At 36.4% G+C, this 24,924-nt stretch overlaps 20 non-coding genes across 20 annotated transcripts; all 20 read right to left on the bottom strand.

The window, feature by feature from the left end:
• Positions 1-1,003: 1,003 nt before the first annotated feature.
• TRNAR-UCU (transfer RNA arginine (anticodon UCU)) lies at positions 1,004-1,093 on the bottom strand. Its single transcript is given in 2 exon segments — positions 1,004-1,039; positions 1,057-1,093. It is a non-coding gene; the product is annotated as a tRNA-Arg (tRNA).
• A 676-nt stretch (positions 1,094-1,769) lies between these two features.
• On the bottom strand, positions 1,770-1,859 carry TRNAR-UCU (transfer RNA arginine (anticodon UCU)). Its single transcript is given in 2 exon segments — positions 1,770-1,805; positions 1,823-1,859. It is a non-coding gene; the product is annotated as a tRNA-Arg (tRNA).
• A 677-nt stretch (positions 1,860-2,536) lies between these two features.
• Positions 2,537-2,626, bottom strand: TRNAR-UCU (transfer RNA arginine (anticodon UCU)). Its single transcript is given in 2 exon segments — positions 2,537-2,572; positions 2,590-2,626. It is a non-coding gene; the product is annotated as a tRNA-Arg (tRNA).
• Positions 2,627-3,302: 676 nt separating this feature from the next.
• On the bottom strand, positions 3,303-3,392 carry TRNAR-UCU (transfer RNA arginine (anticodon UCU)). Its single transcript is given in 2 exon segments — positions 3,303-3,338; positions 3,356-3,392. It is a non-coding gene; the product is annotated as a tRNA-Arg (tRNA).
• Positions 3,393-4,068: 676 nt separating this feature from the next.
• Positions 4,069-4,158, bottom strand: TRNAR-UCU (transfer RNA arginine (anticodon UCU)). The gene is given in 2 exon segments: positions 4,069-4,104; positions 4,122-4,158. It is a non-coding gene; the product is annotated as a tRNA-Arg (tRNA).
• A 2,210-nt stretch (positions 4,159-6,368) lies between these two features.
• On the bottom strand, positions 6,369-6,458 carry TRNAR-UCU (transfer RNA arginine (anticodon UCU)). Its single transcript is given in 2 exon segments — positions 6,369-6,404; positions 6,422-6,458. It is a non-coding gene; the product is annotated as a tRNA-Arg (tRNA).
• A 1,442-nt stretch (positions 6,459-7,900) lies between these two features.
• TRNAR-UCU (transfer RNA arginine (anticodon UCU)) lies at positions 7,901-7,990 on the bottom strand. Its single transcript is given in 2 exon segments — positions 7,901-7,936; positions 7,954-7,990. It is a non-coding gene; the product is annotated as a tRNA-Arg (tRNA).
• A 2,210-nt stretch (positions 7,991-10,200) lies between these two features.
• Positions 10,201-10,290, bottom strand: TRNAR-UCU (transfer RNA arginine (anticodon UCU)). Its single transcript is given in 2 exon segments — positions 10,201-10,236; positions 10,254-10,290. It is a non-coding gene; the product is annotated as a tRNA-Arg (tRNA).
• A 676-nt stretch (positions 10,291-10,966) lies between these two features.
• On the bottom strand, positions 10,967-11,056 carry TRNAR-UCU (transfer RNA arginine (anticodon UCU)). Its single transcript is given in 2 exon segments — positions 10,967-11,002; positions 11,020-11,056. It is a non-coding gene; the product is annotated as a tRNA-Arg (tRNA).
• Positions 11,057-11,733: 677 nt separating this feature from the next.
• On the bottom strand, positions 11,734-11,823 carry TRNAR-UCU (transfer RNA arginine (anticodon UCU)). The gene is given in 2 exon segments: positions 11,734-11,769; positions 11,787-11,823. It is a non-coding gene; the product is annotated as a tRNA-Arg (tRNA).
• Positions 11,824-12,499: 676 nt separating this feature from the next.
• Positions 12,500-12,589, bottom strand: TRNAR-UCU (transfer RNA arginine (anticodon UCU)). Its single transcript is given in 2 exon segments — positions 12,500-12,535; positions 12,553-12,589. It is a non-coding gene; the product is annotated as a tRNA-Arg (tRNA).
• A 676-nt stretch (positions 12,590-13,265) lies between these two features.
• TRNAR-UCU (transfer RNA arginine (anticodon UCU)) lies at positions 13,266-13,355 on the bottom strand. Its single transcript is given in 2 exon segments — positions 13,266-13,301; positions 13,319-13,355. It is a non-coding gene; the product is annotated as a tRNA-Arg (tRNA).
• Positions 13,356-15,565: 2,210 nt separating this feature from the next.
• Positions 15,566-15,655, bottom strand: TRNAR-UCU (transfer RNA arginine (anticodon UCU)). The gene is given in 2 exon segments: positions 15,566-15,601; positions 15,619-15,655. It is a non-coding gene; the product is annotated as a tRNA-Arg (tRNA).
• Positions 15,656-17,097: 1,442 nt separating this feature from the next.
• TRNAR-UCU (transfer RNA arginine (anticodon UCU)) lies at positions 17,098-17,187 on the bottom strand. Its single transcript is given in 2 exon segments — positions 17,098-17,133; positions 17,151-17,187. It is a non-coding gene; the product is annotated as a tRNA-Arg (tRNA).
• Positions 17,188-19,397: 2,210 nt separating this feature from the next.
• Positions 19,398-19,487, bottom strand: TRNAR-UCU (transfer RNA arginine (anticodon UCU)). Its single transcript is given in 2 exon segments — positions 19,398-19,433; positions 19,451-19,487. It is a non-coding gene; the product is annotated as a tRNA-Arg (tRNA).
• A 676-nt stretch (positions 19,488-20,163) lies between these two features.
• Positions 20,164-20,253, bottom strand: TRNAR-UCU (transfer RNA arginine (anticodon UCU)). Its single transcript is given in 2 exon segments — positions 20,164-20,199; positions 20,217-20,253. It is a non-coding gene; the product is annotated as a tRNA-Arg (tRNA).
• Positions 20,254-20,930: 677 nt separating this feature from the next.
• On the bottom strand, positions 20,931-21,020 carry TRNAR-UCU (transfer RNA arginine (anticodon UCU)). The gene is given in 2 exon segments: positions 20,931-20,966; positions 20,984-21,020. It is a non-coding gene; the product is annotated as a tRNA-Arg (tRNA).
• A 676-nt stretch (positions 21,021-21,696) lies between these two features.
• On the bottom strand, positions 21,697-21,786 carry TRNAR-UCU (transfer RNA arginine (anticodon UCU)). The gene is given in 2 exon segments: positions 21,697-21,732; positions 21,750-21,786. It is a non-coding gene; the product is annotated as a tRNA-Arg (tRNA).
• A 676-nt stretch (positions 21,787-22,462) lies between these two features.
• On the bottom strand, positions 22,463-22,552 carry TRNAR-UCU (transfer RNA arginine (anticodon UCU)). The gene is given in 2 exon segments: positions 22,463-22,498; positions 22,516-22,552. It is a non-coding gene; the product is annotated as a tRNA-Arg (tRNA).
• A 2,210-nt stretch (positions 22,553-24,762) lies between these two features.
• Positions 24,763-24,852, bottom strand: TRNAR-UCU (transfer RNA arginine (anticodon UCU)). The gene is given in 2 exon segments: positions 24,763-24,798; positions 24,816-24,852. It is a non-coding gene; the product is annotated as a tRNA-Arg (tRNA).
• Between the last annotated feature and the right edge of the window lie 72 nt (positions 24,853-24,924).

Here is a 24,924-nt window from a genome sequence, read left to right as displayed (position 1 = left end):
ATGTTTCTGAAGGAAGGATACATTAGGAAAGTGCAAAGTTTCTGGCAGTGATGTTGTATTGCTTATGAGCAATATGTTCCTGTTGCAATGGAAGGCAGACTGCTTTTGATTCAGTTGCATGCTGTATTAGATACATAGGTTCAACTTGGGTCAAATACTAAGATTAAAGCATCGGCCAAAAATAGACATTCCTCACATGCATAATGTTCCTTGTTTGAATAAGAAAGTAAAAAATGCGACTCTGGTGGGATTCAAACCCACAACCTTTGAATGACTTTGCAAATTCACTTAGAAGTCCAACGCGCAATCCATTGCGCCACAGAGCCAGATAAAAATCCACTTGCGTACAGTAAGGGATGACCGAAGTTTTGTCAATCCAGTGTTTACTTCACATCACATTATCAAGCCTTCTGGGATACATGAAAGAATGATTGTTTTCTGAAACATAAAATGTCTGTAGCAAGAATCACACTTCTTTGTGAAACCTTGAACTGCACCTTTGTTCGCTTGGGGAGAAATTCAGAGAATAGGGTATTACAGTATTTTCTTGCCAAGTGAATAGGTTTGGACAACAATTCCATACCTTAATAAAAAAGAACTGGATAAAAAGTGCAGACATACAATTGGTTAACAATACAAAAACACAAAGAGAATATACCATAAATAGCTTTGAAAGAAGATTTTACTTTATATGTCGCTAGAAACAAATGTCTGAGTGTAGGGTGTCGTGTTTTTGGTCTATCTCATTTACAGCTATTATAAAGACAATGTTTCTGAAGGAAGGATACATTAGGAAAGTGCCAAGTTTGTGGCAGTAATGTTGTATTGCTTATGAGCAATATGTTCCTGTTGCAATGGAAGGCTGACTGCCTTTGATTCAGTTGCATGCTGTATTAGATACATAGGTTCAACTTGGGTCAAATACTAAGATTAAAGCATCGGCCAAAAATAAACATTCCTCACATGCATAATGTTCCTTGTTTGAATAAGAAAGTAAAAAATGCGACTCTGGTGGGATTCGAACCCACAACCTTTGAATGACTTTGCCACTTCACTTAGAAGTCCAATGCGCTATCCATTGCGCCACAGAGCCAGATCAAAATCCACTTGCATACATTAAGGGATGATCGAAGTTTTGTCAATCCAGTGTTTACTTCACATCATATTATCAAGCCTTCTGGAATACAAGAAAGAATAATTGTTTTCTGAAACATAAAATGTCTGTAGAAGAATCACACTTCTGGGTGAAACCTTGAACTACACCTTTGTTCCTTTAGGGATAAATTCGGAGAATAGGGTATTACTGTATTTTCTTGTAAACTGAATACGTTTGGACAACAATTCCATACCTTAATAGAAAAGAACTGGATAAAAAGTGCAGCCATACAATTGGTTAACAATACAAAAACACAAAGAGAATATACCATAAATAGCTTTGAAAGAAGATTTTACTTTATATGTCGCTAGAAACAAATGTCTGAGTGTAGGGTGTCGTGTTTTTGGTCTATCTCATTTACAGCTATTATAAAGACAATGTTTCTGAAGGAAGGATACATTAGGAAAGTGCAAAGTTTCTGGCAGTGATGTTGTATTGCTTATGAGCAATAAGTTCCTGTTGCAATGGAAGGCAGACTGCTTTTGATTCAGTTGCATGCTGTATTAGATACATAGGTTCAACTTGGGTCAAATACTAAGATTAAAGCATCGGCCAAAAATAGACATTCCTCACATGCATAATGTTCCTTGTTTGAATAAGAAAGTAAAAAATGCGACTCTGGTGGGATTCAAACCCACAACCTTTGAATGACTTTGCAAATTCACTTAGAAGTCCAACGCGCTATCCATTGCGCCACAGAGCCAGATAAAAATCCACTTGCGTACAGTAAGGGATGATCGAAGTTTTGTCAATCCAGTGTTTACTTCACATCACATTATCAAGCCTTCTGGGATACATGAAAGAATGATTGTTTTCTGAAACATAAAATGTCTGTAGCAAGAATCACACTTCTTTGTGAAACCTTGAACTGCACCTTTGTTCGCTTGGGGAGAAATTCAGAGAATAGGGTATTACAGTATTTTCTTGCCAAGTGAATTGGTTTGGACAACAATTCCATACCTTAATAAAAAAGAACTGGATAAAAAGTGCAGACATACAATTGGTTAACAATACAAAAACACAAAGAGAATATACCATAAATAGCTTTGAAAGAAGATTTTACTTTATATGTCGCTAGAAACAAATGTCTGAGTGTAGGGTGTCGTGTTTTTGGTCTATCTCATTTACAGCTATTATAAAGACAATGTTTCTGAAGGAAGGATACATTAGGAAAGTGCCAAGTTTGTGGCAGTAATGTTGTATTGCTTATGAGCAATATGTTCCTGTTGCAATGGAAGGCAGACTGCTTTCGATTCAGTTGCATGCTGTATTAGATACATAGGTTCAACTTGGGTCAAATACTAAGATTAAAGCATCGGCCAAAAATAAACATTCCTCACATGCATAATGTTCCTTGTTTGAATAAGAAAGTAAAAAATTCGACTCTGGTGGGATTCGAACCCACAACCTTTAAATGACTTTGCCAATTCACTTAGAAGTCCAATGCGCTATCCATTGCGCCACAGAGCCAGATAAAAATCCACTTTCGTACAGTAAGGGATGATCGAAGTTTTGTCAATCCAGTGTTTACTTCACATCATATTGTCAAGCCTTCTGGGATACATGAAAGAATGATTGTTTTCTGAAACATAAAATGTCTGTAGCAAGAATCACAGTTCGGGGTGAAACCTTGAACTGCACCTTTGTTCGCTTGGGGAGAAATTCAGAGAATAGGGTATTACAGTATTTTCTTGCCAAGTGAATTGGTTTGGACAACAATTCCATACCTTAATAAAAAAGAACTGGATAAAAAGTGCAGACATACAATTGTTAACAATACAAAAACACAAAGAGAATATACCATAAATAGCTTTGAAAGAAGATTTTACTTTATATGTCGCTAGAAACAAATGTCTGAGTGTAGGGTGTCGTGTTCTTGGTCTATCTCATTTACAGCTATTATAAAGACAATGTTTCTGAAGGAAGGATACATTAGAAAAGTGCCAAGTTTCTGGCAGTGATGTTGTATTGCTTATGAGCAATATGTTCCTGTTGCAATGGAAGGCAGACTGCTTTTGATTCAGTTGCATGCTGTATTAGATACATAGGTTCAACTTGGGTCAAATACTAAGATTAAAGCATCGGCCAAAAATAAACATTCCTCACATGCATAATGTTCCTTGTTTGAATAAGAAAGTAAAAAATGCGACTCTGGTGGGATTCGAACCCACAACCTTTGAATGACTTTGCCAATTCACTTAGAAGTCCAACGCGCTATCCATTGCGCCACAGAGCCAGATGAAAATCCACTTGAGTACAGTAAGGGATGATCGAAGTTTTGTCAATCCAGTGTTTACTTCACATCATATTATCAAGCCTTCTGTGATACAAGAAACAATAATTGTTTTCTGAAACATAAAATGTCTGTAGAAGAATCACACTTCTGGGTGAAACCTTGAACTACACCTTTGTTCCTTTAGGGATGAATTCGGAGAATAGGGTATTACCGTATTTTCTTGCAAACTGAATACGTTTGGACAACAATTCCATACCTTAATAAAAAAGAACTGGATAAAAAGTGCAGACATACAATTGGTTAACAATACAAAAACACAAAGAGAATATACCATAAATAGCTTTGAAAGAAGATTTTACTTTATATGTCGCTAGAAACAAATGTCTGAGTTTAGGGTGTCGTGTTTTTGGTCTATCTCATTTACAGCTATTATAAAGACAATGTTTCTGAAGGAAGGATACATTAGGAAAGTGCAAAGTTTCTGGCAGTGATGTTGTATTGCTTATGAGCAATATGTTCCTGTTGCAATGGAAGGCAGACTGCTTTTGGTTCAGTTGCATGCTATATTAGATACATAGGTTCAACTTGGGTCAAATACTAAGATTAAAGCATCGGCCAAAAATAAACATTCCTCACATGCATAATGTTCCTTGTTTGAATTAGAAAGTAAAAAATGCGACTCTGGTGGGATTCGAACCCACAACCTTTGAAGGACTTTGCCAATGTACTTAGAAGTCCAACACGCTATCCATTGCGCCACAGAGCCAGATGAAAATCCACTTGCGTACAGTAAGGGATGATCGAAGTTTTGTCAATCCAGTGTTTACTTCACATCACATTATCAAGCCTTCTGGGATACATGAAAGAATGATTGTTTTCTGAAACATAAAATGTCTGTAGCAAGAATCACACTTCTGTGTGAAACCTTGAACTGCACCTTTGTTCGCTTGGGGAGAAATTCAGAGAATAGGGTATTACAGTATTTTCTTGCCAAGTGAATAGGTTTGGACAACAATTCCATACCTTAATAAAAAAGAACTGGATAAAAAGTGCAGACATACAATTGGTTAACAATACAAAAACACAAAGAGAATATACCATAAATAGCTTTGAAAGAAGATTTTACTTTATATGTCGCTAGAAACAAATGTCTGAGTGTAGGGTGTCGTGTTTTTGGTCTATCTCATTTACAGCTATTATAAAGACAATGTTTCTGAAGGAAGGCTACATTAGGAAAGTGCCAAGTTTCTGGCAGTAATGTTGTATTGCTTATGAGCAATATGTTCCTGTTGCAATGGAAGGCAGACTGCTTTTGATTCAGTTGCATGCTGTATTAGATACATAGGTTCAACTTGGGTCAAATACTAAGATTAAAGCATCGGCCAAAAATAAACATTCCTCACATGCATAATGTTCCTTGTTTGAATAAGAAAGTAAAAAATTCAACGCTGGTGGGATTCGAACCCACAACCTTTGAATGACTTTGCCAATTCACTTAGAAGTCCAACGCGCTATCCATTGTGCCACAGAGCCCGATGATAATCAACTTGCGTACATTAAGGGATGATCGAAGTTTTGTCAATCCAGTGTTTACTTCACATCATATTATCAAGCCTTCTGGGATACAAGAAAGAATAATTGTTTTCTGAAACATAAAATGTCTGTAGAAGAATCACACTTCTGGGTGAAACCTTGAACTACACCTTTGTTCCTTTAGGGATGAATTCGGAGAATAGGGTATTACTGTATTTTCTTGCAAACTGAATACGTTTGGACAACAATTCCATACCTTAATAAAAAAGAACTGGATAAAAAGTGCAGACATACAATTGGTTAACAATACAAAAACACAAAGAGAATATACCATAAATAGCTTTGAAAGAAGATTTTACTTTATATGTCGCTAGAAACAAATGTCTGAGTGTAGGGTGTCGTGTTTTTGGTCTATCTCATTTACAGCTGTTATAAAGACCATGTTTCTGAAGGAAGGATACATTAGGAAAGTGCCAAGTTTCTGGCAGTAATGTTTTATTGCTTATCAGCAATATGTTCCTGTTGCAATGGAAGGCGGACTGCTTTTGATTCAGTTGCATGCTGTATTAGATACATAGGTTCAACTTGGGTCAAATACTAAGATTAAAGCATCGGCCAAAAATAGACATTCCTCACATGCATAATGTTCCTTGTTTGAATAAGAAAGTAAAAAATGCGACTCTGGTGGGATTCAAGCCCACAACCTTTGAATGACTTTGCAAATTCACTTAGAAGTCCAACGCGCTATCCATTGCGCCACAGAGCCAGATAAAAATCCACTTGCGTACAGTAAGGGATGATCGAAGTTTTGTCAATCCAGTGTTTACTTCACATCACATTATCAAGCCTTCTGGGATACATGAAAGAATGATTGTTTTCTGAAACATAAAATGTCTGTAGCAAGAATCACACTTCTTTGTGAAACCTTGAACTGCACCTTTGTTCGCTTGGGGAGAAATTCAGAGAATAGGGTATTACAGTATTTTCTTGCCAAGTGAATTGGTTTGGACAACAATTCCATACCTTAATAAAAAAGAACTGGATAAAAAGTGTAGACATACAATTGGTTAACAATACAAAAACACAAAGAGAATATACCATAAATAGCTTTGAAAGAAGATTTTACTTTATATGTCGCTAGAAACAAATGTCTGAGTGTAGGGTGTCGTGTTTTTGGTCTATCTCATTTACAGCTATTATAAAGACAATGTTTCTGAAGGAAGGATACATTAGGAAAGTGCCAAGTTTGTGGCAGTAATGTTGTATTGCTTATGAGCAATATGTTCCTGTTGCAATGGAAGGCAGACTGCTTTCGATTCAGTTGCATGCTGTATTAGATACATAGGTTCAACTTGGGTCAAATACTAAGATTAAAGCATCGGCCAAAAATAAACATTCCTCACATGCATAATGTTCCTTGTTTGAATAAGAAAGTACAAAATTCGACTCTGGTGGGATTCGAACCCACAACCTTTGAATGACTTTGCCAATTCACTTAGAAGTCCAATGCGCTATCCATTGCGCCACAGAGCCAGATAAAAATCCACTTTCGTACAGTAAGGGATGATCGAAGTTTTGTCAATCCAGTGTTTACTTCACATCATATTATCAAGCCTTCTGGGATACATGAAAGAATGATTGTTTTCTGAAACATAAAATGTCTGTAGCAAGAATCACAGTTCGGGGTGAAACCTTGAACTGCACCTTTGTTCGCTTGGGGAGAAATTCAGAGAATAGGGTATTACAGTATTTTCTTGCCAAGTGAATTGGTTTGGACAACAATTCCATACCTTAATAAAAAAGAACTGGATAAAAAGTGCAGACATACAATTGTTAACAATACAAAAACACAAAGAGAATATACCATAAATAGCTTTGAAAGAAGATTTTACTTTATATGTCGCTAGAAACAAATGTCTGAGTGTAGGGTGTCGTGTTTTTGGTCTATCTCATTTACAGCTATTATAAAGACAATGTTTCTGAAGGAAGGATACATTAGAAAAGTGCCAAGTTTCTGGCAGTGATGTTGTATTGCTTATGAGCAATATGTTCCTGTTGCAATGGAAGGCAGACTGCTTTTGATTCAGTTGCATGCTGTATTAGATACATAGGTTCAACTTGGGTCAAATACTAAGATTAAAGCATCGGCCAAAAATAAACATTCCTCACATGCATAATGTTCCTTGTTCGAATAAGAAAGTAAAAAATGCGACTCTGGTGGGATTCAAACCCACAACCTTTGAATGACTTTGCCAAATCACTTAGAAGTCCAACGCGCTATCCAGTGCGCCACAGAGCCAGATGAAAATCCACTTGCCTACAGTAAGGGATGATCGAAGTTTTGTCAATCCAGTGTTTACTTCACATCATATTATCAAGCCTTCTGGGATACATGAAAGAATGATTGTTTTATGAAACATTAAATGTCTGTAGCAAGAATCACAGTTCGGGGTGAAACCTTGAACTGCACCTTTGTTCGCTTGGGGAGAAATTCAGAGAATAGGGTATTACAGTATTTTCTTTCCAAGTGAATTGGTTTGGACAACAATTTCATACCTTAATAAAAAAGAACTGGATAAAAAGTGCCGACATACAATTGGTTAACAATACAAAAACACAAAGAGAATATCCATAAATAGCTTTGAAAGAAGATTTTACTTTATATGTCGCTAGAAACAAATGTCTGAGTGTAGGGTGTCGTGTTTTTGGTCTATCTCCTTTACAGCTATTATAAAGACAATGTTTCTGAAGGAAGGATGCATTAGAAAAGTGCCAAGTTTCTGGCAGTGATGTTGTATTGCTTATGAGCAATATGTTCCTGTTGCAATGGAAGGCAGACTGCTTTTGATTCAGTTGCATGCTGTATTAGATACATAGGTTCAACTTGGGTCAAATACTAAGATTAAAGCATCGGCCAAAAATAAACATTCCTCACATGCATAATGTTCCTTGTTTGAATTAGAAAGTAAAAAATGCGACTCTGGTGGGATTCGAACCCACAACCTTTGAAGGACTTTGCCAATGTACTTAGAAGTCCAACACGCTATCCATTGCGCCACAGAGCCAGATGAAAATCCACTTGCGTACAGTAAGGGATGATCGAAGTTTTGTCAATCCAGTGTTTACTTCACATCACATTATCAAGCCTTCTGGGATACATGAAAGAATGATTGTTTTCTGAAACATAAAATGTCTGTAGCAAGAATCACACTTCTGTGTGAAACCTTGAACTGCACCTTTGTTCGCTTGGGGAGAAATTCAGAGAATAGGGTATTACAGTATTTTCTTGCCAAGTGAATAGGTTTGGACAACAATTCCATACCTTAATAAAAAAGAACTGGATACAAAGTGCAGACATACAATTGGTTAACAATACAAAAACACAAAGAGAATATACCATAAATAGCTTTGAAAGAAGATTTTACTTTATATGTCGCTAGAAACAAATGTCTGAGTGTAGGGTGTCGTGTTTTTGGTCTATCTCATTTACAGCTATTATAAAGACAATGTTTCTGAAGGAAGGCTACATTAGGAAAGTGCCAAGTTTCTGGCAGTAATGTTGTATTGCTTATGAGCAATATGTTCCTATTGCAATGGAAGGCAGACTGCTTTTGATTCAGTTGCATGCTGTATTAGATACATAGGTTCAACTTGGGTCAAATACTAGGATTAAAGCATCGGCCAAAAATAAACTTTCCTCACATGCATAATGTTCCTTGTTTGAATAAGAAAGTAAAAAATTCAACTCTGGTGGGATTCGAACCCATAACCTTTGAATGACTTTGCCAATTCACTTAGAAGTCCAACGCGCTATCCATTGTGCCACAGAGCCCGATGATAATCAACTTGCGTACATTAAGGGATGATCGAAGTTTTGTCAATCCAGTGTTTACTTCACATCATATTATCAAGCCTTCTGGGATACAAGAAAGAATAATTGTTTTCTGAAACATAAAATGTCTGTAGAAGAATCACACTTCTGGGTGAAACCTTGAACTACACCTTTGTTCCTTTAGGGATAAATTCGGAGAATAGGGTATTACCTTATTTTCTTGCAAACTGAATACGTTTGGACAACAATTCCATACCTTAATAAAAAAGAACTGGATAAAAAGTGCAGCCATACAATTGGTTAACAATACAAAAACACAAAGAGAATATACCATAAATAGCTTTGAAAGAATATTTTACTTTATATGTCGCTAGAAACAAATGTCTGAGTGTAGGGTGTTGTGTTTTTGGTCTATCTCATTTACAGCTATTATAAAGACAATGTTTCTGAAGGAAGGATACATTAGGAAAGTGCAAAGTTTCTGGCAGTGATGTTGTATTGCTTATGAGCAATATGTTCCTGTTGCAATGGAAGGCAGACTGCTTTTGATTCAGTTGCATGCTGTATTAGATACATAGGTTCAACTTGGGTCAAATACTAAGATTAAAGCATCGGCCAAAAATAGACATTCCTCACATGCATAATGTTCCTTGTTTGAATAAGAAAGTAAAAAATGCGACTCTGGTGGGATTCAAACCCACAACCTTTGAATGACTTTGCAAATTCACTTAGAAGTCCAACGCGCAATCCATTGCGCCACAGAGCCAGATAAAAATCCACTTGCGTACAGTAAGGGATGACCGAAGTTTTGTCAATCCAGTGTTTACTTCACATCACATTATCAAGCCTTCTGGGATACATGAAAGAATGATTGTTTTCTGAAACATAAAATGTCTGTAGCAAGAATCACACTTCTTTGTGAAACCTTGAACTGCACCTTTGTTCGCTTGGGGAGAAATTCAGAGAATAGGGTATTACAGTATTTTCTTGCCAAGTGAATAGGTTTGGACAACAATTCCATACCTTAATAAAAAAGAACTGGATAAAAAGTGCAGACATACAATTGGTTAACAATACAAAAACACAAAGAGAATATACCATAAATAGCTTTGAAAGAAGATTTTACTTTATATGTCGCTAGAAACAAATGTCTGAGTGTAGGGTGTCGTGTTTTTGGTCTATCTCATTTACAGCTATTATAAAGACAATGTTTCTGAAGGAAGGATACATTAGGAAAGTGCCAAGTTTGTGGCAGTAATGTTGTATTGCTTATGAGCAATATGTTCCTGTTGCAATGGAAGGCTGACTGCCTTTGATTCAGTTGCATGCTGTATTAGATACATAGGTTCAACTTGGGTCAAATACTAAGATTAAAGCATCGGCCAAAAATAAACATTCCTCACATGCATAATGTTCCTTGTTTGAATAAGAAAGTAAAAAATGCGACTCTGGTGGGATTCGAACCCACAACCTTTGAATGACTTTGCCACTTCACTTAGAAGTCCAATGCGCTATCCATTGCGCCACAGAGCCAGATCAAAATCCACTTGCATACATTAAGGGATGATCGAAGTTTTGTCAATCCAGTGTTTACTTCACATCATATTATCAAGCCTTCTGGAATACAAGAAAGAATAATTGTTTTCTGAAACATAAAATGTCTGTAGAAGAATCACACTTCTGGGTGAAACCTTGAACTACACCTTTGTTCCTTTAGGGATAAATTCGGAGAATAGGGTATTACTGTATTTTCTTGTAAACTGAATACGTTTGGACAACAATTCCATACCTTAATAGAAAAGAACTGGATAAAAAGTGCAGCCATACAATTGGTTAACAATACAAAAACACAAAGAGAATATACCATAAATAGCTTTGAAAGAAGATTTTACTTTATATGTCGCTAGAAACAAATGTCTGAGTGTAGGGTGTCGTGTTTTTGGTCTATCTCATTTACAGCTATTATAAAGACAATGTTTCTGAAGGAAGGATACATTAGGAAAGTGCAAAGTTTCTGGCAGTGATGTTGTATTGCTTATGAGCAATAAGTTCCTGTTGCAATGGAAGGCAGACTGCTTTTGATTCAGTTGCATGCTGTATTAGATACATAGGTTCAACTTGGGTCAAATACTAAGATTAAAGCATCGGCCAAAAATAGACATTCCTCACATGCATAATGTTCCTTGTTTGAATAAGAAAGTAAAAAATGCGACTCTGGTGGGATTCAAACCCACAACCTTTGAATGACTTTGCAAATTCACTTAGAAGTCCAACGCGCTATCCATTGCGCCACAGAGCCAGATAAAAATCCACTTGCGTACAGTAAGGGATGATCGAAGTTTTGTCAATCCAGTGTTTACTTCACATCACATTATCAAGCCTTCTGGGATACATGAAAGAATGATTGTTTTCTGAAACATAAAATGTCTGTAGCAAGAATCACACTTCTTTGTGAAACCTTGAACTGCACCTTTGTTCGCTTGGGGAGAAATTCAGAGAATAGGGTATTACAGTATTTTCTTGCCAAGTGAATTGGTTTGGACAACAATTCCATACCTTAATAAAAAAGAACTGGATAAAAAGTGCAGACATACAATTGGTTAACAATACAAAAACACAAAGAGAATATACCATAAATAGCTTTGAAAGAAGATTTTACTTTATATGTCGCTAGAAACAAATGTCTGAGTGTAGGGTGTCGTGTTTTTGGTCTATCTCATTTACAGCTATTATAAAGACAATGTTTCTGAAGGAAGGATACATTAGGAAAGTGCCAAGTTTGTGGCAGTAATGTTGTATTGCTTATGAGCAATATGTTCCTGTTGCAATGGAAGGCAGACTGCTTTCGATTCAGTTGCATGCTGTATTAGATACATAGGTTCAACTTGGGTCAAATACTAAGATTAAAGCATCGGCCAAAAATAAACATTCCTCACATGCATAATGTTCCTTGTTTGAATAAGAAAGTAAAAAATTCGACTCTGGTGGGATTCGAACCCACAACCTTTAAATGACTTTGCCAATTCACTTAGAAGTCCAATGCGCTATCCATTGCGCCACAGAGCCAGATAAAAATCCACTTTCGTACAGTAAGGGATGATCGAAGTTTTGTCAATCCAGTGTTTACTTCACATCATATTGTCAAGCCTTCTGGGATACATGAAAGAATGATTGTTTTCTGAAACATAAAATGTCTGTAGCAAGAATCACAGTTCGGGGTGAAACCTTGAACTGCACCTTTGTTCGCTTGGGGAGAAATTCAGAGAATAGGGTATTACAGTATTTTCTTGCCAAGTGAATTGGTTTGGACAACAATTCCATACCTTAATAAAAAAGAACTGGATAAAAAGTGCAGACATACAATTGTTAACAATACAAAAACACAAAGAGAATATACCATAAATAGCTTTGAAAGAAGATTTTACTTTATATGTCGCTAGAAACAAATGTCTGAGTGTAGGGTGTCGTGTTCTTGGTCTATCTCATTTACAGCTATTATAAAGACAATGTTTCTGAAGGAAGGATACATTAGAAAAGTGCCAAGTTTCTGGCAGTGATGTTGTATTGCTTATGAGCAATATGTTCCTGTTGCAATGGAAGGCAGACTGCTTTTGATTCAGTTGCATGCTGTATTAGATACATAGGTTCAACTTGGGTCAAATACTAAGATTAAAGCATCGGCCAAAAATAAACATTCCTCACATGCATAATGTTCCTTGTTTGAATAAGAAAGTAAAAAATGCGACTCTGGTGGGATTCGAACCCACAACCTTTGAATGACTTTGCCAATTCACTTAGAAGTCCAACGCGCTATCCATTGCGCCACAGAGCCAGATGAAAATCCACTTGAGTACAGTAAGGGATGATCGAAGTTTTGTCAATCCAGTGTTTACTTCACATCATATTATCAAGCCTTCTGTGATACAAGAAACAATAATTGTTTTCTGAAACATAAAATGTCTGTAGAAGAATCACACTTCTGGGTGAAACCTTGAACTACACCTTTGTTCCTTTAGGGATGAATTCGGAGAATAGGGTATTACCGTATTTTCTTGCAAACTGAATACGTTTGGACAACAATTCCATACCTTAATAAAAAAGAACTGGATAAAAAGTGCAGACATACAATTGGTTAACAATACAAAAACACAAAGAGAATATACCATAAATAGCTTTGAAAGAAGATTTTACTTTATATGTCGCTAGAAACAAATGTCTGAGTTTAGGGTGTCGTGTTTTTGGTCTATCTCATTTACAGCTATTATAAAGACAATGTTTCTGAAGGAAGGATACATTAGGAAAGTGCAAAGTTTCTGGCAGTGATGTTGTATTGCTTATGAGCAATATGTTCCTGTTGCAATGGAAGGCAGACTGCTTTTGGTTCAGTTGCATGCTATATTAGATACATAGGTTCAACTTGGGTCAAATACTAAGATTAAAGCATCGGCCAAAAATAAACATTCCTCACATGCATAATGTTCCTTGTTTGAATTAGAAAGTAAAAAATGCGACTCTGGTGGGATTCGAACCCACAACCTTTGAAGGACTTTGCCAATGTACTTAGAAGTCCAACACGCTATCCATTGCGCCACAGAGCCAGATGAAAATCCACTTGCGTACAGTAAGGGATGATCGAAGTTTTGTCAATCCAGTGTTTACTTCACATCACATTATCAAGCCTTCTGGGATACATGAAAGAATGATTGTTTTCTGAAACATAAAATGTCTGTAGCAAGAATCACACTTCTGTGTGAAACCTTGAACTGCACCTTTGTTCGCTTGGGGAGAAATTCAGAGAATAGGGTATTACAGTATTTTCTTGCCAAGTGAATAGGTTTGGACAACAATTCCATACCTTAATAAAAAAGAACTGGATAAAAAGTGCAGACATACAATTGGTTAACAATACAAAAACACAAAGAGAATATACCATAAATAGCTTTGAAAGAAGATTTTACTTTATATGTCGCTAGAAACAAATGTCTGAGTGTAGGGTGTCGTGTTTTTGGTCTATCTCATTTACAGCTATTATAAAGACAATGTTTCTGAAGGAAGGCTACATTAGGAAAGTGCCAAGTTTCTGGCAGTAATGTTGTATTGCTTATGAGCAATATGTTCCTGTTGCAATGGAAGGCAGACTGCTTTTGATTCAGTTGCATGCTGTATTAGATACATAGGTTCAACTTGGGTCAAATACTAAGATTAAAGCATCGGCCAAAAATAAACATTCCTCACATGCATAATGTTCCTTGTTTGAATAAGAAAGTAAAAAATTCAACGCTGGTGGGATTCGAACCCACAACCTTTGAATGACTTTGCCAATTCACTTAGAAGTCCAACGCGCTATCCATTGTGCCACAGAGCCCGATGATAATCAACTTGCGTACATTAAGGGATGATCGAAGTTTTGTCAATCCAGTGTTTACTTCACATCATATTATCAAGCCTTCTGGGATACAAGAAAGAATAATTGTTTTCTGAAACATAAAATGTCTGTAGAAGAATCACACTTCTGGGTGAAACCTTGAACTACACCTTTGTTCCTTTAGGGATGAATTCGGAGAATAGGGTATTACTGTATTTTCTTGCAAACTGAATACGTTTGGACAACAATTCCATACCTTAATAAAAAAGAACTGGATAAAAAGTGCAGACATACAATTGGTTAACAATACAAAAACACAAAGAGAATATACCATAAATAGCTTTGAAAGAAGATTTTACTTTATATGTCGCTAGAAACAAATGTCTGAGTGTAGGGTGTCGTGTTTTTGGTCTATCTCATTTACAGCTGTTATAAAGACCATGTTTCTGAAGGAAGGATACATTAGGAAAGTGCCAAGTTTCTGGCAGTAATGTTTTATTGCTTATCAGCAATATGTTCCTGTTGCAATGGAAGGCGGACTGCTTTTGATTCAGTTGCATGCTGTATTAGATACATAGGTTCAACTTGGGTCAAATACTAAGATTAAAGCATCGGCCAAAAATAGACATTCCTCACATGCATAATGTTCCTTGTTTGAATAAGAAAGTAAAAAATGCGACTCTGGTGGGATTCAAGCCCACAACCTTTGAATGACTTTGCAAATTCACTTAGAAGTCCAACGCGCTATCCATTGCGCCACAGAGCCAGATAAAAATCCACTTGCGTACAGTAAGGGATGATCGAAGTTTTGTCAATCCAGTGTTTACTTCACATCACATTATCAAGCCTTCTGGGATACATGAAAGAATGATTGTTTTCTGAAACATAAAATGTCTGTAGCAAGAATCACACTTCTTTGTGAAACCTTGAACTGCACCTTTGTTCGCTTGGGGAGAAATTCAGAGAATAGGGTATTACAGTATTTTCTTGCCAAGTGAATTGGTTTGGACAACAATTCCATACCTTAATAAAAAAGAACTGGATAAAAAGTGTAGACATACAATTGGTTAACAATACAAAAACACAAAGAGAATATACCATAAATAGCTTTGAAAGAAGATTTTACTTTATATGTCGCTAGAAACAAATGTCTGAGTGTAGGGTGTCGTGTTTTTGGTCTATCTCATTTACAGCTATTATAAAGACAATGTTTCTGAAGGAAGGATACATTAGGAAAGTGCCAAGTTTGTGGCAGTAATGTTGTATTGCTTATGAGCAATATGTTCCTGTTGCAATGGAAGGCAGACTGCTTTCGATTCAGTTGCATGCTGTATTAGATACATAGGTTCAACTTGGGTCAAATACTAAGATTAAAGCATCGGCCAAAAATAAACATTCCTCACATGCATAATGTTCCTTGTTTGAATAAGAAAGTACAAAATTCGACTCTGGTGGGATTCGAACCCACAACCTTTGAATGACTTTGCCAATTCACTTAGAAGTCCAATGCGCTATCCATTGCGCCACAGAGCCAGATAAAAATCCACTTTCGTACAGTAAGGGATGATCGAAGTTTTGTCAATCCAGTGTTTACTTCACATCATATTATCAAGCCTTCTGGGATACATGAAAGAATGATTGTTTTCTGAAACATAAAATGTCTGTAGCAAGAATCACAGTTCGGGGTGAAACCTTGAACTGCACCTTTGTTCGCTTGGGGAGAAATTCAGAGAATAGGGTATTACAGTATTTTCTTGCCAAGTGAATTGGTTTGGACAACAATTCCATACCTTAATAAAAAAGAACTGGATAAAAAGTGCAGACATACAATTGTTAACAATACAAAAACACAAAGAGAATATACCATAAATAGCTTTGAAAGAAGATTTTACTTTATATGTCGCTAGAAACAAATGTCTGAGTGTAGGGTGTCGTGTTTTTGGTCTATCTCATTTACAGCTATTATAAAGACAATGTTTCTGAAGGAAGGATACATTAGAAAAGTGCCAAGTTTCTGGCAGTGATGTTGTATTGCTTATGAGCAATATGTTCCTGTTGCAATGGAAGGCAGACTGCTTTTGATTCAGTTGCATGCTGTATTAGATACATAGGTTCAACTTGGGTCAAATACTAAGATTAAAGCATCGGCCAAAAATAAACATTCCTCACATGCATAATGTTCCTTGTTCGAATAAGAAAGTAAAAAATGCGACTCTGGTGGGATTCAAACCCACAACCTTTGAATGACTTTGCCAAATCACTTAGAAGTCCAACGCGCTATCCAGTGCGCCACAGAGCCAGATGAAAATCCACTTGCCTACAGTAAGGGATGATCGAAGTTTTGTCAATCCAGTGTTTACTTCACATCATATTATCAAGCCTTCTGGGATACATGAAAGAATGATTGTTTTATGAAACATTAAATGTCTGTAGCAAGAATCACAGTTCGGGGTGAAACCTTGAACTGCACCTTTGTTCGCTTGGGGAGAAATTCAGAGAATAGGGTATTACAGTATTTTCTTTCCAAGTGAATTGGTTTGGACAACAATTTCATACCTTAATAAAAAAGAACTGGATAAAAAGTGCCGACATACAATTGGTTAACAATACAAAAACACAAAGAGAATATCCATAAATAGCTTTGAAAGAAGATTTTACTTTATATGTCGCTAGAAACAAATGTCTGAGTGTAGGGTGTCGTGTTTTTGGTCTATCTCCTTTACAGCTATTATAAAGACAATGTTTCTGAAGGAAGGATGCATTAGAAAAGTGCCAAGTTTCTGGCAGTGATGTTGTATTGCTTATGAGCAATATGTTCCTGTTGCAATGGAAGGCAGACTGCTTTTGATTCAGTTGCATGCTGTATTAGATACATAGGTTCAACTTGGGTCAAATACTAAGATTAAAGCATCGGCCAAAAATAAACATTCCTCACATGCATAATGTTCCTTGTTTGAATTAGAAAGTAAAAAATGCGACTCTGGTGGGATTCGAACCCACAACCTTTGAAGGACTTTGCCAATGTACTTAGAAGTCCAACACGCTATCCATTGCGCCACAGAGCCAGATGAAAATCCACTTGCGTACAGTAAGGGATGATCGAAGTTTTGTCAATCCAGTGTTTACTTCACATCACATTATCAAGCCTTCTGGGATACATGAAAGAATGATTGTTTTCTGAAACATAAAATGTCTGTAGCAAGAATCACACTTCTGTGTGAAACCTTGAACTGCACCTTTGTTCGCTTGGGGAGAAATTCAGAGAATAGGGTATTACAGTATTTTCTTGCCAAGTGAATAGGTTTGGACAACAATTCCATACCTTAATAAAAAAGAACTGGATACAAAGTGCAGACATACAATTGGTTAACAATACAAAAACACAAAGAGAATATACCATAAATAGCTTTGAAAGAAGATTTTACTTTATATGTCGCTAGAAACAAATGTCTGAGTGTAGGGTGTCGTGTTTTTGGTCTATCTCATTTACAGCTATTATAAAGACAATGTTTCTGAAGGAAGGCTACATTAGGAAAGTGCCAAGTTTCTGGCAGTAATGTTGTATTGCTTATGAGCAATATGTTCCTATTGCAATGGAAGGCAGACTGCTTTTGATTCAGTTGCATGCTGTATTAGATACATAGGTTCAACTTGGGTCAAATACTAGGATTAAAGCATCGGCCAAAAATAAACTTTCCTCACATGCATAATGTTCCTTGTTTGAATAAGAAAGTAAAAAATTCAACTCTGGTGGGATTCGAACCCATAACCTTTGAATGACTTTGCCAATTCACTTAGAAGTCCAACGCGCTATCCATTGTGCCACAGAGCCCGATGATAATCAACTTGCGTACATTAAGGGATGATCGAAGTTTTGTCAATCCAGTGTTTACTTCACATCATATTATCAAGCCTTCTGGGATACAAGAAAGAATAATTGTTTTCTGAAACATAAAATGTCTGTAGAAGAATCACACTTCTGGGTGAAACCTTGAACTACACCTTTGTTCCTTTAGGGATAAATTCGGAGAATAGGGTATTACCTTATTTTCTTGCAAACTGAATACGTTTGGACAACAATTCCATACCTTAATAAAAAAGAACTGGATAAAAAGTGCAGCCATACAATTGGTTAACAATACAAAAACACAAAGAGAATATACCATAAATAGCTTTGAAAGAATATTTTACTTTATATGTCGCTAGAAACAAATGTCTGAGTGTAGGGTGTTGTGTTTTTGGTCTATCTCATTTACAGCTATTATAAAGACAATGTTTCTGAAGGAAGGATACATTAGGAAAGTGCAAAGTTTCTGGCAGTGATGTTGTATTGCTTATGAGCAATATGTTCCTGTTGCAATGGAAGGCAGACTGCTTTTGATTCAGTTGCATGCTGTATTAGATACATAGGTTCAACTTGGGTCAAATACTAAGATTAAAGCATCGGCCAAAAATAGACATTCCTCACATGCATAATGTTCCTTGTTTGAATAAGAAAGTAAAAAATGCGACTCTGGTGGGATTCAAACCCACAACCTTTGAATGACTTTGCAAATTCACTTAGAAGTCCAACGCGCAATCCATTGCGCCACAGAGCCAGATAAAAATCCACTTGCGTACAGTAAGGGATGACCGAAGTTTTGTCAATCCAGTGTTTACTTCACATCACATTATCAAGCCTTCTGGGATACATGAAAGAATGATTGTTTTCTGAAACATAAAATGTCTGTAGCAAGAATCACACTTCTTTGTGAAACCTTGAACTGCACCTTTGTTCGCTTGGGGAGAAATTCAGAGAATAGGGTATTACAGTATTTTCTTGCCAAGTGAATAGGTTTGGACAACAATTCCATACCTTAATAAAAAAGAACTGGATAAAAAGTGCAGACATACAATTGGTTAACAATACAAAAACACAAAGAGAATATACCATAAATAGCTTTGAAAGAAGATTTTACTTTATATGTCGCTAGAAACAAATGTCTGAGTGTAGGGTGTCGTGTTTTTGGTCTATCTCATTTACAGCTATTATAAAGACAATGTTTCTGAAGGAAGGATACATTAGGAAAGTGCCAAGTTTGTGGCAGTAATGTTGTATTGCTTATGAGCAATATGTTCCTGTTGCAATGGAAGGCAGACTGCCTTTGATTCAGTTGCATGCTGTATTAGATACATAGGTTCAACTTGGGTCAAATACTAAGATTAAAGCATCGGCCAAAAATAAACATTCCTCACATGCATAATGTTCCTTGTTTGAATAAGAAAGTAAAAAATGCGACTCTGGTGGGATTCGAACCCACAACCTTTGAATGACTTTGCCACTTCACTTAGAAGTCCAATGCGCTATCCATTGCGCCACAGAGCCAGATAAAAATCCACTTGCATACATTAAGGGATGATCGAAGTTTTGTCAATCCAGTGTTTACTTCACATCATATTATCAAGCCTTCTGGAATACAAGAAAGAATAATTGTTTTCTGAAACATAAAATGTCTGTAGAAGAATCACACTTCTGGGTGAAACCTTGAACTACACCTTTGTTCCTTTAGGGATAAATTCGGAGAATAGGGTATTACTGTATTTTCTTGTAAACTGAATACGTTTGGACAACAATTCCATACCTTAATAGAAAAGAACTGGATAAAAAGTGCAGCCATACAATTGGTTAACAATACAAAAACACAAAGAGAATATACCATAAATAGCTTTGAAAGAAGATTTTACTTTATATGTCGCTAGAAACAAATGTCTGAGTGTAGGGTGTCGTGTTTTTGGTCTATCTCATTTACAGCTATTATAAAGACAATGTTTCTGAAGGAAGGATACATTAGGAAAGTGCAAAGTTTCTGGCAGTGATGTTGTATTGCTTATGAGCAATAAGTTCCTGTTGCAATGGAAGGCAGACTGCTTTTGATTCAGTTGCATGCTGTATTAGATACATAGGTTCAACTTGGGTCAAATACTAAGATTAAAGCATCGGCCAAAAATAGACATTCCTCACATGCATAATGTTCCTTGTTTGAATAAGAAAGTAAAAAATGCGACTCTGGTGGGATTCAAACCCACAACCTTTGAATGACTTTGCAAATTCACTTAGAAGTCCAACGCGCTATCCATTGCGCCACAGAGCCAGATAAAAATCCACTTGCGTACAGTAAGGGATGATCGAAGTTTTGTCAATCCAGTGTTTACTTCACATCACATTATCAAGCCTTCTGGGATACATGAAAGAATGATTGTTTTCTGAAACATAAAATGTCTGTAGCAAGAATCACACTTCTTTGTGAAACCTTGAACTGCACCTTTGTTCGCTTGGGGAGAAATTCAGAGAATAGGGTATTACAGTATTTTCTTGCCAAGTGAATTGGTTTGGACAACAATTCCATACCTTAATAAAAAAGAACTGGATAAAAAGTGCAGACATACAATTGGTTAACAATACAAAAACACAAAGAGAATATACCATAAATAGCTTTGAAAGAAGATTTTACTTTATATGTCGCTAGAAACAAATGTCTGAGTGTAGGGTGTCGTGTTTTTGGTCTATCTCATTTACAGCTATTATAAAGACAATGTTTCTGAAGGAAGGATACATTAGGAAAGTGCCAAGTTTGTGGCAGTAATGTTGTATTGCTTATGAGCAATATGTTCCTGTTGCAATGGAAGGCAGACTGCTTTCGATTCAGTTGCATGCTGTATTAGATACATAGGTTCAACTTGGGTCAAATACTAAGATTAAAGCATCGGCCAAAAATAAACATTCCTCACATGCATAATGTTCCTTGTTTGAATAAGAAAGTAAAAAATTCGACTCTGGTGGGATTCGAACCCACAACCTTTAAATGACTTTGCCAATTCACTTAGAAGTCCAATGCGCTATCCATTGCGCCACAGAGCCAGATAAAAATCCACTTTCGTACAGTAAGGGATGATCGAAGTTTTGTCAATCCAGTGTTTACTTCACATCATATTGTCAAGCCTTCTGGGATACATGAAAGAATGATTGTTTTCTGAAACATAAAATGTCTGTAGCAAGAATCACAGTTCGGGGTGAAACCTTGAACTGCACCTTTGTTCGCTTGGGGAGAAATTCAGAGAATAGGGTATTACAGTATTTTCTTGCCAAGTGAATTGGTTTGGACAACAATTCCATACCTTAATAAAAAAGAACTGGATAAAAAGTGCAGACATACAATTGTTAACAATACAAAAACACAAAGAGAATATACCATAAATAGCTTTGAAAGAAGATTTTACTTTATATGTCGCTAGAAACAAATGTCTGAGTGTAGGGTGTCGTGTTCTTGGTCTATCTCATTTACAGCTATTATAAAGACAATGTTTCTGAAGGAAGGATACATTAGAAAAGTGCCAAGTTTCTGGCAGTGATGTTGTATTGCTTATGAGCAATATGTTCCTGTTGCAATGGAAGGCAGACTGCTTTTGATTCAGTTGCATGCTGTATTAGATACATAGGTTCAACTTGGGTCAAATACTAAGATTAAAGCATCGGCCAAAAATAAACATTCCTCACATGCATAATGTTCCTTGTTTGAATAAGAAAGTAAAAAATGCGACTCTGGTGGGATTCGAACCCACAACCTTTGAATGACTTTGCCAATTCACTTAGAAGTCCAACGCGCTATCCATTGCGCCACAGAGCCAGATGAAAATCCACTTGAGTACAGTAAGGGATGATCGAAGTTTTGTCAATCCAGTGTTTACTTCACATCATATTATCAAGCCTTCTGTGATACAAGAAACAATAATTGTTTTCTGAAACATAAAATGTCTGTAGAAGAATCACACTTCTGGGTGAAACCTTGAACTACACCTTTGTTCCTTTAGGGATGAATTCGGAGAATAGGGTATTACCGTATTTTCTTGCAAACTGAATACGTTTGGACAACAATTCCATACCTTAATAAAAAAGAACTGGATAAAAAGTGCAGACATACAATTGGTTAACAATACAAAAACACAAAGAGAATATACCATAAATAGCTTTGAAAGAAGATTTTACTTTATATGTCGCTAGAAACAAATGTCTGAGTTTAGGGTGTCGTGTTTTTGGTCTATCTCATTTACAGCTATTATAAAGACAATGTTTCTGAAGGAAGGATACATTAGGAAAGTGCAAAGTTTCTGGCAGTGATGTTGTATTGCTTATGAGCAATATGTTCCTGTTGCAATGGAAGGCAGACTGCTTTTGGTTCAGTTGCATGCTATATTAGATACATAGGTTCAACTTGGGTCAAATACTAAGATTAAAGCATCGGCCAAAAATAAACATTCCTCACATGCATAATGTTCCTTGTTTGAATTAGAAAGTAAAAAATGCGACTCTGGTGGGATTCGAACCCACAACCTTTGAAGGACTTTGCCAATGTACTTAGAAGTCCAACACGCTATCCATTGCGCCACAGAGCCAGATGAAAATCCACTTGCGTACAGTAAGGGATGATCGAAGTTTTGTCAATCCAGTGTTTACTTCACATCACATTATCAAGCCTTCTGGGATACATGAAAGAATGATTGTTTTCTGAAACATAAAATGTCTGTAGCAAGAATCACACTTCTGTGTGAAACCTTGAACTGCACCTTTGTTCGCTTGGGGAGAAATTCAGAGAATAGGGTATTACAGTATTTTCTTGCCAAGTGAATAGGTTTGGACAACAATTCCATACCTTAATAAAAAAGAACTGGATAAAAAGTGCAGACATACAATTGGTTAACAATACAAAAACACAAAGAGAATATACCATAAATAGCTTTGAAAGAAGATTTTACTTTATATGTCGCTAGAAACAAATGTCTGAGTGTAGGGTGTCGTGTTTTTGGTCTATCTCATTTACAGCTATTATAAAGACAATGTTTCTGAAGGAAGGCTACATTAGGAAAGTGCCAAGTTTCTGGCAGTAATGTTGTATTGCTTATGAGCAATATGTTCCTGTTGCAATGGAAGGCAGACTGCTTTTGATTCAGTTGCATGCTGTATTAGATACATAGGTTCAACTTGGGTCAAATACTAAGATTAAAGCATCGGCCAAAAATAAACATTCCTCACATGCATAATGTTCCTTGTTTGAATAAGAAAGTAAAAAATTCAACGCTGGTGGGATTCGAACCCACAACCTTTGAATGACTTTGCCAATTCACTTAGAAGTCCAACGCGCTATCCATTGTGCCACAGAGCCCGATGATAATCAACTTGCGTACATTAAGGGATGATCGAAGTTTTGTCAATCCAGTGTTTACTTCACATCATATTATCAAGCCTTCTGGGATACAAGAAAGAATAATTGTTTTCTGAAACATAAAATGTCTGTAGAAGAATCACACTTCTGGGTGAAACCTTGAACTACACCTTTGTTCCTTTAGGGATGAATTCGGAGAATAGGGTATTACTGTATTTTCTTGCAAACTGAATACGTTTGGACAACAATTCCATACCTTAATAAAAAAGAACTGGATAAAAAGTGCAGACATACAATTGGTTAACAATACAAAAACACAAAGAGAATATACCATAAATAGCTTTGAAAGAAGATTTTACTTTATATGTCGCTAGAAACAAATGTCTGAGTGTAGGGTGTCGTGTTTTTGGTCTATCTCATTTACAGCTGTTATAAAGACCATGTTTCTGAAGGAAGGATACATTAGGAAAGTGCCAAGTTTCTGGCAGTAATGTTTTATTGCTTATCAGCAATATGTTCCTGTTGCAATGGAAGGCGGACTGCTTTTGATTCAGTTGCATGCTGTATTAGATACATAGGTTCAACTTGGGTCAAATACTAAGATTAAAGCATCGGCCAAAAATAGACATTCCTCACATGCATAATGTTCCTTGTTTGAATAAGAAAGTAAAAAATGCGACTCTGGTGGGATTCAAGCCCACAACCTTTGAATGACTTTGCAAATTCACTTAGAAGTCCAACGCGCTATCCATTGCGCCACAGAGCCAGATAAAAATCCACTTGCGTACAGTAAGGGATGATCGAAGTTTTGTCAATCCAGTGTTTACTTCACATCACATTATCAAGCCTTCTGGGATACATGAAAGAATGATTGTTTTCTGAAACATAAAATGTCTGTAGCAAGAATCACACTTCTTTGTGAAACCTTGAACTGCACCTTTGTTCGCTTGGGGAGAAATTCAGAGAATAGGGTATTACAGTATTTTCTTGCCAAGTGAATTGGTTTGGACAACAATTCCATACCTTAATAAAAAAGAACTGGATAAAAAGTGCAGACATACAATTGGTTAACAATACAAAAACACAAAGAGAATATACCATAAATAGCTTTGAAAGAAGATTTTACTTTATATGTCGCTAGAAACAAATGTCTGAGTGTAGGGTGTCGTGTTTTTGGTCTATCTCATTTACAGCTATTATAAAGACAATGTTTCTGAAGGAAGGATACATTAGGAAAGTGCCAAGTTTGTGGCAGTAATGTTGTATTGCTTATGAGCAATATGTTCCTGTTGCAATGGAAGGCAGACTGCTTTCGATTCAGTTGCATGCTGTATTAGATACATAGGTTCAACTTGGGTCAAATACTAAGATTAAAGCATCGGCCAAAAATAAACATTCCTCACATGCATAATGTTCCTTGTTTGAATAAGAAAGTACAAAATTCGACTCTGGTGGGATTCGAACCCACAACCTTTGAATGACTTTGCCAATTCACTTAGAAGTCCAATGCGCTATCCATTGCGCCACAGAGCCAGATAAAAATCCACTTTCGTACAGTAAGGGATGATCGAAGTTTTGTCAATCCAGTGTTTACTTCACATCATA

The sequence above is a fragment of the Ambystoma mexicanum genome (assembly GCF_040938575.1).
Source record: "Ambystoma mexicanum isolate Mex_15411 chromosome 12 unlocalized genomic scaffold, UKY_AmexF1_1 Mex_chr12_unloc.1, whole genome shotgun sequence".
NCBI classification, from domain to species: Eukaryota; Metazoa; Chordata; class Amphibia; order Caudata; family Ambystomatidae; genus Ambystoma; species Ambystoma mexicanum.
Note: the sequence above shows the minus strand (reverse complement) of the source record. Positions and strands in the feature narration are given on the sequence as shown.